The sequence below is a fragment of the Ranitomeya imitator genome, chromosome 1 (assembly GCF_032444005.1).
Source record: "Ranitomeya imitator isolate aRanImi1 chromosome 1, aRanImi1.pri, whole genome shotgun sequence".
In the NCBI taxonomy this organism is placed as follows: domain Eukaryota; kingdom Metazoa; phylum Chordata; class Amphibia; order Anura; family Dendrobatidae; genus Ranitomeya; species Ranitomeya imitator.
Genome location: NC_091282.1, coordinates 456,747,194 through 456,763,324, shown reverse-complemented (window position 1 = coordinate 456,763,324; position 16,131 = coordinate 456,747,194). Strand labels below are relative to the sequence as shown.

The following is a 16,131-nucleotide window of genomic DNA, read 5'->3' as shown; positions in this document are numbered from 1 at the left end:
ATAAAGGCAGCTGCACTCACCAGTTTAAGTTTCCTGAACGATTCTTTATTTCCATTATAGCAATCGAATAAACAGCAGTACATATGGTGGAGCGATGTGGAGAGATGATGGTCCCATGTTGTTAGTGAGGCCCATAAGTGCACAGCCATCACCTATCCACACTACTATCCCTCTCCTGCTATTTACTGTAGGAAAAATAAAGGAAAGCTCATAAAACTTGGATTAGCGAGTACCACTCTCTTTATTGCAAAAAGTAACATCTGAACCCCATCCTCTGCTTCCATCAGTCAGCCCTCTGCCCAACATCCTCAATTTTTTTTCAGCACTGCATGCGCTGTCTTTTTCAGTTCTTTACACTGTACAGGGGCATTAGCCACTGAGTAGGCCTCTGACATCCTGAAACATGTTGTGACTCACAACATCTTCACTTGCTTTGTCTGAAGCACCAACTAATCTTAAGGTAATCCTCATTTAGACATGTGTTGCCCAAGGTTTTGTCTGTGCTTCTGGATGCAAATGTTATAATGGTTTGATGTCAAAACATACGTTTTGACGCTGGTGACCTACTCAGTCCTGGAAGCCCCAGTGTAGGGGGAAGATGCTGGAAGTGTCAAAGAAGATTTAAGGCATGCAGTGCAAAAGAAAAGAAGCCATATCAAATTATATGGATGACTGAAAGGAAGGCTGTGGCAGAGGGAAAGGAGAGTAGCGTGCTGTGCATTTTTTTCACCCTATGTTTGTTTTACTCAGAAATTTGAAAATGCTTCACTAAAAAAGTGAAAAAAAATGTTTCAGCTCACCTCATACATGACTTCATATAAAAATTATAAAAAGTGGTGCAAGGACAAAAACAACACTTTGGAGTGCGATAAGCCTAAGTCAACACAGCATATGTAATTGTATGGTCCAAGAATGAGAATGGTTCTCGTTTACTTGTTGAAAACACATAAATATTGCTATTTTTCCCAAGATGTCGTGTTTTTATATTTGTGGAATTTATTTTCTTTTAATATGGATTCATAAAGTGCCATTGTTTTAACAAATATTTTTTCTGAGTGCTGGACTATTCATCTGTTCTGATGACTTAGTCTGACAATACTGCAAATCATAAGGATTGTTTGATTCACATCGAAAAACTTTTATGTGGTTTCAATTTCTTGGACAAATTGGAACAAAATGATTACTGAAAGAAAGAAAGAAAGAAAGAAAGATAGAAAGAAAGAAAGAAAGACTCCAACAAAATAGGAAAATAGTGCAGAGCGTTTTGCACAAATCATAAATAAACATGGCTAATTTATTCCCTAGACAAAACATTCTCAAACAATAATTGTATAAATCAATCGTTACAGGTAAAATTTATAGACAAAACAAAACTGACCTGCAATGTTGTATTCAGCAATACCTGTATTATGTCCATTATGGTAAGGGAAAAGTGCTTCATCAGGACATATCTTAAAAAGATTTTTAATAGAAAGAAAATGTTTACAGCCATAAATCATCTCTGTTTTCTGTGGGAATGGTGGAGAGAATGCAACTCCACTGGGATCCGAGTGAACACTATGAGCTCATTTTATATCCAGCTACATAAACTCTTATATAGTTTCAAACTGCAATTGAGGTCAGTGCGGACAAACTGAATAAGCATATATATAATCTAACATGAAAACTACTTTTCATAAGCTTTTCAAAAAAGTTCTCCAGTGCATCGTTGAATGGCTGAGAAGGTTTTTTGCACATTATTGTTTATATCCATCATTATTATTAGTACATTGTCATTAGTCAGATACAAATCTGTAAATAATCAATCCATGATATTCTTCAAGTTGTAACATAATTACAGTTTAACAGTATCTGTAAATTTCAGTGAGTGACAAGTGTAGATGTTTCGGATCAATAATGTTTGGTGCAACAACAGTTCCGAGATTAATTAATTGTTTCATCTATAGTAAGTTAACTATAGTCCAATTAACGAGATTCCACTGATGCACACAACCATATTAACAGACCTTATAACCTCTATATGTACTCATGTCAAGCTGTAATATCTTATTGATTTAGATCTTTAAAGGGAACCTGTCAGCTGGTAAATGCTTCCTGAACCACAGGCAGCAATAATCAGATACCAGCTGCATTACTTTAGCTTTATGCATTTTACTCTGAAGCACTCTCTATGTGTATAGCGAGAGACCTGTTAATCTAGGGGAGCAAGTGAGGGGAAGCCACCAAAGACCCGCCTTAGACTTGTCATAGGAGATGCATAATCCTCAAAAGTATGCTTTCTTTGAAACACTGCAGAATTTAAGAGTAAAACATACGTGGTAGCGATAATGCTGCAAGACTCTTGATTATGCTGCCGTGCTTTAGGGCATAATGAATCAGCTGCCAGGTGGCCTTTAAGGCCCTATCACATAGCTCTGGTTTTATTCCAAAATGTGTCTAGGCCTTTTTTTGTTGTATTCTTTATGAATCTACATAAAATGGGCATGTTCTATTGAAAGCTGGATTATTAATACCTCACCAGAAACTTTGCTACGAGGCAAAGATATCCACCTTGTTAGGGTTGGCGGAACGCACCGAGTATATATATATATGTATTATTAGGTGCGTTCACAACCCGGGGTCCACCGTGCCGGAGCGGAACCTGTTGCAGGCAAATGGCACTATATGGTGGTATAAGCGAAGTCTGTTAACTCCATAGAGTCGCTAGGAACAAGATGCTGTGCCCTGTTAACCTCACAGAGATACACAGCTACCAACCAGAGCAAACTGTGGTCATGCAGTCAGAGAAAACAGACAAACAACTCCTTACCGGAGGTGCCGGTATTCTAGCAGCTTATTTCAGCCAAGGCACTGAACACACTCATACAAACTCCTCACCAGAGGTGCCGGTGTTCTAGGGGTTTATTTCAGACAAACCCTAACCGCATCCAGAAATGACCACACTGGCGCTGAGCTCATAGATATTGCTTTTATACTAGCGCATGGCCGGGTGGCCATATGAACCTTTTATAGCTGCAGCAACTTCAGGACCTTCCTAGAGGACCAATGGGAGCTGCTACAGAACCTGAGCAACTTCAGGACCTTCCTAGAGGACCAATGGGAGCTGCGTCAGTATCTGAGCATGTGACCCCCGACCTCCAATGAGAGTTCTTACCCTGGGCTAGCTTAAAAGGGGAAAAGCAAGACTTAGTCCCAGAGACGTCTGCTCGCCACTGACCAGTACTGGCTACGAAGGCAGAGCCTGAAAGAACTGTAGTAACCAGTCACCCAGTATCAGCCTGAGCCAGACGCTGGGACCGACATCTCCGCTGAGCAGGCTCAACTGCGGCTGGAGAAGAATGGGAGGCTGAAGCAGAGGTGGTTCGAGATTCCCCCTATGCAGAGACGGGAACTCGACACCTAACACACCTAATATGTTGTCTAGCAGTGACATCCTAGAACAGTCTTGCACATGATAATACCATAGGAACCTATAATGGGTACAGGTTCTGAGACAAAAATAAACAGAGGAGAACAGCACTTAGATCTGACTTGGAAGTCAATCACTTACCTCTTGGTCGTACTATACGTGGATTAAAAAAGGAAAACATCATAAAAACAATGTTTATGATGCAATTAAAAGTACATGTGCATTTGTTATGCATAGATGGAAGATAGACCCTTTTTTTTTTTACTTCTAATGAACCCACTCAGGCTTAGCAAGACCCACCATTCAGAAATTAGCAATTTACAAAAACTTCTCTGGAGTTTTCCTCTCCAGACAGTGAACAATGACTTCCTGTGGAGGCCAGCTATTTAAGCCCCAGACCACACCCTGGGGTGGAGATAAGGTGGACAACCTCTCACCAACTCTATGGTTATCCACAAAAAACAAGCACTTTAATCAAATTGTCTGTTAACCCCTCATAGGATTTAACATGATTAAGGGAAACTTGTGGGATTTATATCACTAAACCCATTAACTGCAGCAATTAAGATGCTAAAACCTCTTAATGAATCAGATGAGGCACACATAATGAATGACATCCCTACAAATCTGGCAAAAAAGCTTTAATAATTCACCCCCTACGGTTTTCCATAATGTAATAATGCCTGATCCCACAGTTCATCATTAGCAATTTTTTTTGTCTTCATTCACAACAAATAATGTTATTTTGTTTCCCAAATGAATATTAGAGAAACCGTAAATGTAAGGTGTGAATGTGAAAGTGAATGTAAAAGTTTGGGCCCCTTGTTCAAAATTACTGTTATTGTAAGCAGTTAAGCAAGAAGAAATTATCTCTTTACATAGCATTTTAGGCAATATATATATATATATATATATATATATATATATACATTTATATTTATCTTTTACATTTTAAAAATTACAAAAAGGAAAATGGGCCATTGGAAAAGTTTGGGTACCCTGCATGGTTAGTTCCTAGTCGAATCCCCTTTTAAAAGTATAATATCTTGTAAACACTTTTTGTAGCCAGTCAAGTCTTTCAATTCTTGTTTGAAGGATTTTCATCAATTCTTCCTTGTAAAATTCTTCCACTTCTGTGAGATTCCTAAGCCATCTTGCATGCACTGATATTTTGAGGTCTAGTCACAGATTTTCAATGATGTACAGATCAGGGAACTGTGAGGGGCATTGTAAAACCTTCAGCTTGTGCCTTTGGCGGTAGTCTATTGTGGATTTTGATGTGTGTTTAGGATCATTTTCCATTTGTAGAAGCCATACTCTTTTTTTAACTTTAGCTTTTTTACAGATAGTGTTATATCTGCATCAAGAATTTGCTGGCATTTCATTGAATCCATTCTTTCCTCTACCCATGAAATTCTCCCAGTGCCATAGGCTTTAACACAGCCCCAAAGCATGATTAATCCACCCCCATGCTTAATAGTTGTCAAGATGTTCTTTTCCTGAAATTCTGTGTCACTTTTTCTCCAAACATACTTTGGATCATTGTGGCCAAATAGTTCTATTTTAACCTCATCGGTTTCCAATATGCATCAGTTTTATTTATATGTTCTTTGCATACTTATGACACTGAATTTTTTGGTGATGAAGGTGGAGAGGTTTTATGTTTCATGGATGCCATATTTGCTTAGGTGTCTCTGAACAGTAGAACAATGTACCACAACTCCAGAGTCTGATAAATCTTTCAGAAAGTCTTTTGCAATCAAGCAGGAATTCTGATTTGCCTCTCTAGCAATCCTATGAGCAGTTTTCACAGAAATTTTGCTTGGTCTTTCACACCTTATCTTGACCTCCACTGTTCCTGTTTACTGTCATTTCTTACTTATATTTTAAACTTAGGAAAGGGCAACTTGAAAAAGCTGGGCTATCTTCTCATAGCCTTCTCTTGCTTTGTGGGCCACCTGTTGTGAATTCTGTGGCAGAGTTCACTCCTGTGGTCACAAGTGGTACTTCGGCTGATTCTCTCTGGGATCTTCCGTTTGTGGAGGAAAGTGGTACTGCAGCTTCTGAGTTTCCTCCCTCAGGTGATCTGGTGAGCTCGTTAGCTTCTTCTCTACTTAACTCCACCTGATGCTTTGATCTATGCTTCCTGTCAATGTTTCAGTGGGACTTGTTTTTTACCTGGATCATTCCTGTGGCCTGCTGCTCTGCAAAGCTAAGTTTTGCTTATGTTATTTTGTTGCTATTTTTTCTGTCCAGCTTGCTTTATTGGTTTTTCTCGCCTGCTGGAAACTATGAGACGCAGAGGGACCACCTCCGTACCGTTAGTCGGTGCGGAGGGTCTTTTTGTCCCCTCTGCGTGGTTTTTTATAGGTTTTTGTGCTGACCGCAAAGTTATCTTCCCTATCCTCGTTCTGTTCAGCTAGTCGGGCCTCACTTTGCTAAATCTGTTTCATCTCTATGTTTGTGTTTTCATCTTACTCACAGTCATTATATGTGGGGGGCTGCCTTTTCCTTTGGGAAATTTCTCTGAGGCAAGGTAGGCTTATTTTTCTATCTTCAGGATTAGCTAGTTTCTCAGGCTGTGACGAGGCGCCTAGGTTCTGGTCAGGAGCGCTCCACGGCTACCTTTAGTGTGGTTTGATAGGCTTAGGGATTGCGGTCTGCAGAGTTCTCACGTCTCAGAGCTCGTTCTATTATTTTGGGTTATTGTCAGTTCACTGTATGTGCTCTGACCTCCATGTCCATTGTGATTCTGAATTGCCTTTCATAACAGCCACCACCATTTTCATTGTCAGAGTGCTAGGCAGTTGTTTTGAAGAACTCACGGCTAATGTTTTTTGGCGCAAAGTTAGAGGAGGCTATGTTTTTCTAAAGCTTGTAATATTGCATCACCTGGCCTCTCCTAACGATGTTAGTGAACAATCCATAACCCGAGGAGGCTAATTAACCCCTTTATGATCCCAGCTTTCTTCTGTTTTGCGTTCGTTTCGCTCACCCTCCTTCCAAAAGCCATAACTTTTTTATTTTTCCATCAATGTGGCCATGTAATGGCTTATTTTTTGCAGCACAAGTTGTACTTTTGAATTATATAATTAGTTTTAGCATATTGGTTACTAGGAAACGGGAAAAAAAATTCCAAGTGCGGTGAAATTGCAAAAAAAGTGCAATCCCACACTTGTTTTTTGTTTGGCTTTTTTGCAATGTTCACTAAATGATAAAACTAACCTGTCAATTTGATTCTCTAGGTCATTTTGAGTTAATATACACCAAACATGTCTTGGTTTTATTTTACCTAAGTGGTAAAAAAGAATTTAAAACTTTGCTAAAAAATAAAAATAAAAAAAATTGTGCCATTTTCCGATACTCGTCGCGTCTCCAGTTTTCTTGATCTGGGGTTGGGTGAGGGCTTATTTTTCACATGCCAAGCTGATGTTTTTAATGATACCATTTTGGTTTAGATCACCCGTTATTGCATTTTAATGCAATGTCGCAGCGACCAAAAAAAACTTAATTTTGGCATTTTTTATTTTTTCCATTTTGAACATTTTCTTAAAGAATTATGATTTTTTTTTAAAAAAGGTTTTTGTACATTGTTGATACCTTTCGGTGAAAGCAAATCAAAAAATATCCTACTGATCTCTAGAGTGGAGAAGAATGCATGATTGCAGTCAACTGTTGACTATAAATGCTATAAGCTCTTTCTATCTACAATATATGAATTCTATCAAGAATTTGGAGATGTATCCAACATTAATGGATTTTGTTATTGTAGGAAGTGTACCATTCTAAATTTGACAATCACTTTATTCCATTGGGTATAAAGTCCATCTGAGAACTTGATTGCAATGCATTTCTGTGAAATCGCTTTTTGTAGTTTGACAATGATGCACCTGTACTTTAACATTCAGATGAACAGTTAGTACTGTATGTTCTAAAAATCTAAGTTTAGCTGGATTTACTATGATACTTGAAGATGAAAATGATTTATGAAAATTCTTTTTGTCTCTTTTGCAGATGAAAAAACATTTGAAATTAAGGTAAGACCACATGGCATTTATATGTATTTTAATTTATTATTTCTTGTCCTATTTGGATGATTTTTGTGATATCTTACTTATGCGGTATCTGATTATGCTCGTAAATAATATCAAAACTAAAGATTTTTAAACATTTAGAATTAGAGGGGAGCACAAATTTAAAATACTCTTCACATAACATCAGCTATAAGAAATTAAGAAATATAGTTGTATATTTCAAATGTGTGTGGTATGATCGATTGTCTTTTCTTTTTAAAGACTTTATTGTTTCTTAGCAATGATAACCATAGTTTTAGAACCAGCCATCTACAAGATATAGCTGCCTAGCTTTGCTATGTGTGTAGGTTATGTGAGACTGATAAGATCCATTTGGGGTATTTAGATTATATTTTCCAGGCAGAAAATCCAAAGTATATTTAAGTAGCAGTCAATTGGATGTGACTTTACCAAATCTCATCCACATGCTATAAAAGAAAATCAGTGAGGAACCCACTCAGAAATTGATCAGTACAACAGAATTTGAATTTGCTACATGCCAATCTATGTCGTCGTCTGGTTGATGAATTGTTGTGGACTTGAAACTCCTAAAAAATTACTCTTTGCAAGGTTAGTATGACCTAACTCCCCTGGCACGGCAGGGAATGGTGCCCTTGCATGGATCTTTGCCAGCTTCTGTATAACCCGTCCTCATGTGATGCCATTTTTGTCTTGTCAAAGAAGATTGGCTCTGCAAATGTTAATTAAAAACATTGTGTTTCTTAAAAGGTCACTTTCAATTAAAGAAAGTTTATCTCAACAATACAAGCGATTTTAAGAAACTTTGCAATATATCTGCTTATTCCTCCAATTGTGAACCATTTTTTTCTCCTCACCCTTCCTCTTATGCCTGTTGTTCACTGTGAAAAATGGCGCAAATCAGCCTTGGTCAAAAACAGATGGACCGCCAGCACATTAAGGTTTAGGGTTACAACTAGCACAGACGCAAACAGATGTACTACAGCTTTCTAGTGAGTGTTTAACCTCAGTGATAGAATCACATCTACACTGCTCAGTGCTGCAGTATGATATCCTCCAAGCTGCTGCTCCTGTCTGTGGGTTACGTAGAGAAAGAAAAGCAGGAATCCTTCTGCTGCTTGTACAGAGTATGCGAGATAACATAGCAGCTAGTTCCACCCAACGGCTCAGACACAACTGAATATTCACAGTAGAGGCTGTACAGGGAAAAGCTGTATAGAAAGCATGTAAGGATCAAAAATAGTATTATTCCCCGTAAAATATTAGCTGATTCCGAAAAATCTTCAGAAACTATGGGCATGCTTTACATACTGTTAGCAGCAGTTTTTTATGTTATGCTGATTGTAGAAAATGTGACATTTACTTTAATAAAAAATGTCTTTTTTTGCCAAATTGTCTTAAAAATAATTATAGCAATCATTGTGACTAGTATTGTTGTGTTTTAATATTATCGAAGATGCCAGCATTCCCCTTTAGATAGAGTTGATTTAATCACTGACCTTAAAGCAGTTTACCATGAGAAATGTACATTTTATTTAACAGATTTTGGAATAATAATAATTTCCATAATTAGATGTGGTTAAAATATTTTTCATGTGCTGAGATAATCTTATAAATGTGCCCCTGCTGTGTACTGTGTAATGGCTGTGTCTGAGCGTACAAGAACATGGTCTGATCATACCGCATCTTATGACCATGAAAAAGAAGAGTATTCAGACATTACAGCTCGGGATCACAGCTCTTTCTGTGAGGTAAAACATTTCACTGCCTGTATATAAGCAATGTTTCACCTCAAAGAAAGAATCAGCTGAAATTCCGCACTGTTCTGTCTATCCTCTCTTTTGCCTCCTCCCCTGCCCAGGAGCTGTGGTATGATCAGACCATGTTCCTGTACGGTCAGACACGACCATTACACAGCACACAGCAGGGGCACATTTATAAGATATTCTCAGCACGGGAACATTTTTATTAAACACATCCGATTATGTATTATTATTATTATTCAAAGATCTATTAACTAAAATATTAACTTTGATCACGGGAAAACCCCTTGAAGCCTATAACGAGTTCACTAGAGGATCACCTCTACAAAGGAGAAATTGTTATATTTCGGCCCATTGTTGAACAAGTTGGTTACAGAGGCCCTACATATTAAAACCCTCAATGTTTAATTCAAACCAGGTTTATACAAACTAGAAGAAAAAGATGTGCTTGTCGGAAGGTTACTGCCTAAAATGTTCAATTTATTATATCTTTATTAAAACTGTGAATGGTTAGGTAATTGGCCGCAGATTATTACATTGAATGTTTTTATTTGGCCCATGCATTCATATGGCTAATACCACACAGTGGGTTGGCCAAGTATTCCATATTTAAAAGCCTTGTATCTTTTGGGTCGGAAAACCCTGTGCTTTTTCTTCTAATGTTTATCAAAATCTTTTGATAAACAAAACCGCTTGATGCCAGGCAGTTTTATCAAAGCTGCTTGATGCCGTCCCGGCCATCCGAGAACCGTTTATAGTTATTTCAACCGGAACTTTCTTCTCCTCGGAATGGCATGCTGGCCTACTTGTGATTTTACAAGCCCTGTAATAAATACTAGTATGTTCATAGCAAACTATTTTCCTTTAAGGAACCATACCTAAAGTTTACTCAGTCTAGGTCATTAGCCACATGATGGTATCAAAAATTGAAATGTTTTATTTTACAGTACAGCTAAGTGGAAAGCACATTTCCAGATATATTATGGGTAACAACAATTTATCTAAGCAGGATGAACTGTATTGTTAATTCAAAAGGCTCCAATGAAATCCAATTTGTTTTACCAATAGCACAGTTAATAGAAGAGCGAGTCAAACAATAGATGAGTGTGTACATCTATCTGCAATGATATGTGTACACTCTTAAAATAATATGCATTATATTTACAGCTTAATTTGCATTATAAATAATGATACAATAAAGAAAACTTTGATTATGAATAAGAAGAGATGTTGGCTTGTATTCAGTAATGAGCGGGATATTGTCATTCAGCGCGAGAATCCATTAGAAAGTAAAGGCATATTTATATATGTAGATACGGCAAGCAGCAGCAGAGACTCATCACTGGTCATGGGGAGGGTATCAACAGCGCAAATTGTTGTGTAAAAGAAAACTGCGCCTCGAGACTGGAGTTTCTGAAATCAGAAAACTATTTAAACAATACTATGCAATAACCAATTATTATAATCCAGACAAGGGTCAGAGGTTTGATTGGTTTTAAAGATTTTTTTAGCTCAAATTTTGAATATTTAACATGATGAGGATTAAATCAGTTTGAGGCAAATTAAATTAACCTCAAATTTTGTAAAAAAAAATGGGTTGGCCAGAATTTTAGTTTATTTTAACTATTCGATTAGAGCTACTTAAGCACAATAGCTTTCAGCTGGCCTTCATTTTGATGGATTCTTATGGATAGGGAAAGGTATTAAAAAAAGCCTGTAGTCAAATCACTGAAAGACACATTTTCCACCGCTGCAGCTCTGCTCGGCTACCTAAATACTACTTGTGGCTCTAGTGACTCCTTTTTTCCTGATGTCCTTCTCCTGGTTTTCAATCTTCACAGACACTCCATTGCTGAATTGACCTTAAAGGTAAACTGTCACAAAACGTTTGCTACCTCGTTTCAGAGCAGTATGATGTAGAAAAAGAGACCCTGATTTCAACGATGTATCAATTAATATACTGGGTGCAGCCATTATGACCCAGAGTTCTTAGACATAGCAATTCAGCAGAGCTCAGAAAGCTAAAGCTGCCTACACCACAGCATTCTGTGTACATTGTATATTGACAATGATCTGTATCAATAGAGGGGGCGTAGTCAGACTAGCAGTCTTGTGAGCACCAGATCTGGCAATAATAATGTCCTAGTGATAGAACCTTCATTGTAAGTAAACAATAGCACATAGCCTCACAAGTGGCACATAGCTGACCTCAGTTTTTTAACCCCTACATCATGTTATTGTGAGATTACATAGCAAAAACTTGCTGACAGATTCCCATTAATGATATGTTCTGACAATGCAACGTCATAGCTTCAGAACGTGATGACGTGTTGCCCAATGTATAGACTGTCGCGTGTCGTGTGTTGCGTGTACATAACCTTATGAGGTGTGGCTAAGGCCTTTCAGCAATGGAAACACCAGTAAAGTCTGACTACCCAGAAGAGGACATCCATCACCACACTTGGAGAAAAGCAGACTATGGAGCTACAGTAAGAAACAGGACAGTGAGTTATATCGGTGGAACAGGTAAGCAGCAAGATAAGTATATATATATATTTTTTTAAAAAAATTTTTGGAACACTAGCTTTATTATACTCAGGTCTGTTCAGCGCAAATCGAATTTGCTGGCCAAAGTTGAGTGATTTTATACATTTTGACAGACTCGCTCATCACTAGTTAGCATTAATGTACATTTATGGCTGTGGCTCCGTACAAAAAGTAAAAGTGGGACCTCTCGTATGTTCTGTTTTACACATTACCTGCCAACACAACACCCCTAACCATGACAAGAGGACCTTATGTTCCAACCCCATTTTCATTACTCGAGTACATTTTCCACTTTGCTTGTATCACTTACTACCATGGAGACAATGTTAACCAAAAATAGGCCACTTATCTCTAGGGGCCTCATAGTAGCCACATGGTCTGCCCTCATGGTACAGTACCCTTACTTATAAGCTTCACAGTTTGAAGGAAGCATATCCAAGAAATGACCGCCTTGTCATTTTAATCAATAAGAAGATCTTTGCACATTACATTTTTTAGAAGAGGCGATAAATCTCTGTTACTTGATAACTCAAATCCTGCTTGTAACATATTTTTTATTTCAAGGTAAGTCAGCTTGACAAAAAGGCTTTAGTGTTTTCATGTTACATTTTGCTGAAAAGTCACTTTGCAAAGCCATTACTACCCTGAGCAATTTCTGCAATATATCCTGGCACATTTAACAATATATATATATAACTTAATCCATAGTTATATTCCCCTAAATATAATGTATAACATTATTTTTTTTATTGAAAGGAAGGCAAAAATAAGATTAATGCTCTTTACCTTGCTTCTGGTGCAATATAAAGGAAAAGATTTGCCTATTTGTGGATCAGAGTAGCAATGCACGGCTATAAATGTCATAAAGGAATACAGAATGGCGTATTAAAATCCGCATTTACTGGGTAATAATGAGAGTGGCAGCAGTCTAGGTAATTTTTATGGTACAGTGCTTGGAATTTCAACAGTAAAAATACAGTTAAGGGTCTATGAAGCCCTATGTTCTTTGCTTGGTTACCTTTGGTGGGTGTTTAAGCTTTTATACACACTGTATGAAGTGATGATTATAACTAGTGATGAGCGAGCGTGCTCACATAACGTGTGTGCTAACCGAATGTCTTCGGCATGCTCAAATACTATTTTTGAGTCGTTGCGGCTACATGTCTCGCGGCAGTTCAACAACCGCAACGCATGCAGGGATTGCCTAACAATTATTTGTTTTCTTTTAATTTCTCACATTCCACATACTTATTGGTGTTGAGACCAAGGAATTTCAAAAGATATATCATATCTTAAAAACAGGTTAAAGAAATATGTGTGGGTGGAGGAAGGTCCTGCTCTGTTTCCATTTATTGCTGATTGACCTACAAACTCTTTTGTAAAGTATCACAGCCTACGAAATCCTTTATCAAAGAGGCATTTTGTCAAATGTCACGATAGAAGTTAGAATGCAGAGACATATAAAAGCTTTAGGTGATTTAGAAACATCAAAATCCAGTAATGTCTGAGCCATGCACTGACAGCACATATTGTAAGTGGGATGTGGAGCGCATATGCGTCATGACTGTGTGATCCAAAAGAGATAAATTCAATATTTAGATGAGTACCATAATTTTATGCATCCTGCATGCCATGGTAGATCGCATAGCCAACATTTAAATAGCTGTATACTCACATACAGGAGCACAATGAAGACCTAGGAAATGTGCAGTGTGTTATGTGATTGTGAATATAGCTGCTTGCAATATAGAATGGCGCTCCTGAAGATAACCCGGTGCACGGATAGGGTTCCAACCCATAATGTATTAAAAAAAATCCAGCACTCAGTCTGGTGAAATTTTGAGAAACAAAGTTTATGAAAAACATTTAGGCTGTTAGACTTTCTTAATACGCTAGTTAGATTCTAACGATTTCAGAAAAGTTCAAGCATATAGTATATACGTATCCACTTTTTTATTTCAAGCAGATGCCTGTATGTAAAGAGGAGGTGAGCCGCTGTGGTGACCAGACACGAGTGCTGGATTTTTGTTTATTTTTGTGAATTTAGTACTTATTATTAACGCTAACACTTCTGCTTCACACAGTACAATTCTTGAAATTATAATATTTACTAATAGTGTGTTAGCTATTAACCTTCAGATATGGGGTTACTCTGCAGGTTACTGAGAGTCCAGCTACCAGGAGGAAATTAAAGGCAACCTGTCAGCTGAAAAAATATCATTAACCTACAAATATGGGGTTAATCTGCAGGTTAATAGCATAGTGAAAAGGCTTGGCACCCACACTTAGACCCCAATGCCTGGAGAAAATGAAATGCATTCCTCTGGACAGTGCACGGTTTCAATCACCGGGCAGCATTGGCATGGGTTCAGCATGGGTTCAGTCACCGCATGACTGCAGCCATGCTCCCGGCAGTCACTCAGTATTAGGGTCTGCTACCAGCCAGCTCTGGGGGCGCGGTCACAGCCACCAAACTCTATACACAGAGCGACTGAAACCAGAAGGCTACTGGGAGAAATAAAGTTAATTTCTTCCCGGCAGCAGCAGTCTAATTGTCTATGAAAGGCAGGTTCACAACATGATTAAATTGTAGATGAACCCCATATCTGCAGGAATAGAATTTTTACAGATGACTGGTTCCCTTTAACTTTATTCCTTCTGGAAGCCTCTGGCTTTCAGTTATAGAGGCATGACTGGTGCAGCTTCAGTCACTGCTCAGTACATAGTGCGTGGTGGCTGTAACCATGACTCAAAACTAACTGACAGCCAGCCCAGCACTGATGTATTTTTAAAGTGCAATTAACATGCAGATTAACCCAATATCTGAAGGATTATAGCACTAAAAGTCATGAAAAGTTCCCTTTAAATCCATAAAAGTAATTATATCTAGCTATCTGTTATATTATATTATATGCAATTCTATCTGCTATCTATCTCTGCATATTACCTATCATCCATATCTATCTATCTATCTATCTATCTATCTATCTATCTATCTATCTATCTATCTATGTATTATCTATCATCTGTTTATCTATCTGGCTATTATCTATCTTCTGTATGTATATTATCTATCTCTATCTATCTATCTATCTATCTATCTATCTATTACCTGTCAAATGTATCTATAATCTATTATTTATCTAACAATCATAATCTATCTACCGATCTATCTATATCGATCTATAAATAATGATTAATATCTATCTATCTATCTTTCTAGTGAAATCATATTTACATTTAATAATTTATTAAGTTCCACATATTTATGTGGCTAATTCCTTTCTTGCTCTCAAGCCCAAAGCAGGGATCTGGGGTCTGTTATTGTTAGTAATGGTGTGGATAACAAAGATTGTAACAGCACCACCAATCTTAATTTATAATCAGTTTCTAAAAGTTAAAAAGAAAAGGTTTGTTGTTAAGAGATATGAGCACTTTCAGGTGCGATCTTTTTTTAACTTAACTAAAGGTACTGTCACACTAGACGATATCGCTAGCGATCCGTGACGTTGCAGCGTCCTCGCTAGCGATATCGTCCAGTGTGACAGGCAGCAGCGATCAGGCCCCTGCTGGGAGATCGCTGGTCGGGGAAGAAAGTCCAGAACTTTATTTTGTCGCTGGACTCCCCGTAGACATCGCTGAATCGGCGTGTGTGACACCAATTCAGCGATGTCTTCACTGGTAACTAGGGTAAACATCGGGTAACTAAGCGCAGGGCCGCGCTTAGTAACCCGATGTTTACCCTGGTTACCATCCTAAAAGTAAAAAAACAAACACTACATACTTACCTACAGCCGTCTGTCCTCCAGCGCTGTGCTCTGCACTCCTCCTGCTCTGGCTGTGAGCGTCGGTCAGCCGGAAAGCAGAGCGGTGACGTCACCGCTCTGCTTTCTGGCTGCCCGGCGCTCACAGCCAGACCAGAGAAGCAGAGCGCCGAGGACAGACAGCGGAAGGTAAGTATGTAGCGTTTGTTTTTTTACTTTTTAGGATGGTAACCAGGGTAAACATCGGGTTACTAAGTGCGGCCCTGCGCTTAGTTACCCGATGTTTACCCTGGTTACCGGGGACCTCGGGATCGTTGGTCGCTGGAGAGCTGTCTGTGTGACAGCTCTCCAGCGACCAAACAGCGACACTGCAGCGATCCGGATCGTTGTCTGTGTGACGCCCAGGAGACCGGGATACCCAGCACCGGACCAATGGAGTCTGTCTCTTGAGGGGGATGTCACGGGTGGCTTGACCCGGTGCTGTGGCCTCAGGCAATGCACAGTGTAAGGGGTATCATGAGGGGACAGGCACTTACTTGATCAGCAGCAGGTTCTCCCAGCGGTGACGATCCTGATCCTGGATAGATGGCTATTGT

General features: G+C 38.5%; 1 long non-coding RNA gene across 1 annotated transcript in view; it reads left to right on the top strand.

The window, feature by feature from the left end:
- The window catches only part of LOC138676035 (uncharacterized), a 2,127,350-nt gene that overhangs the window by 517,596 nt on the left and 1,593,623 nt on the right, over positions 1-16,131 (top strand). The window contains exon 3 of the long non-coding RNA XR_011320737.1: positions 7,424-7,446. This is a non-coding gene — a long non-coding RNA (uncharacterized lncRNA). The remainder of the gene's footprint in view (positions 1-7,423; positions 7,447-16,131) is intronic.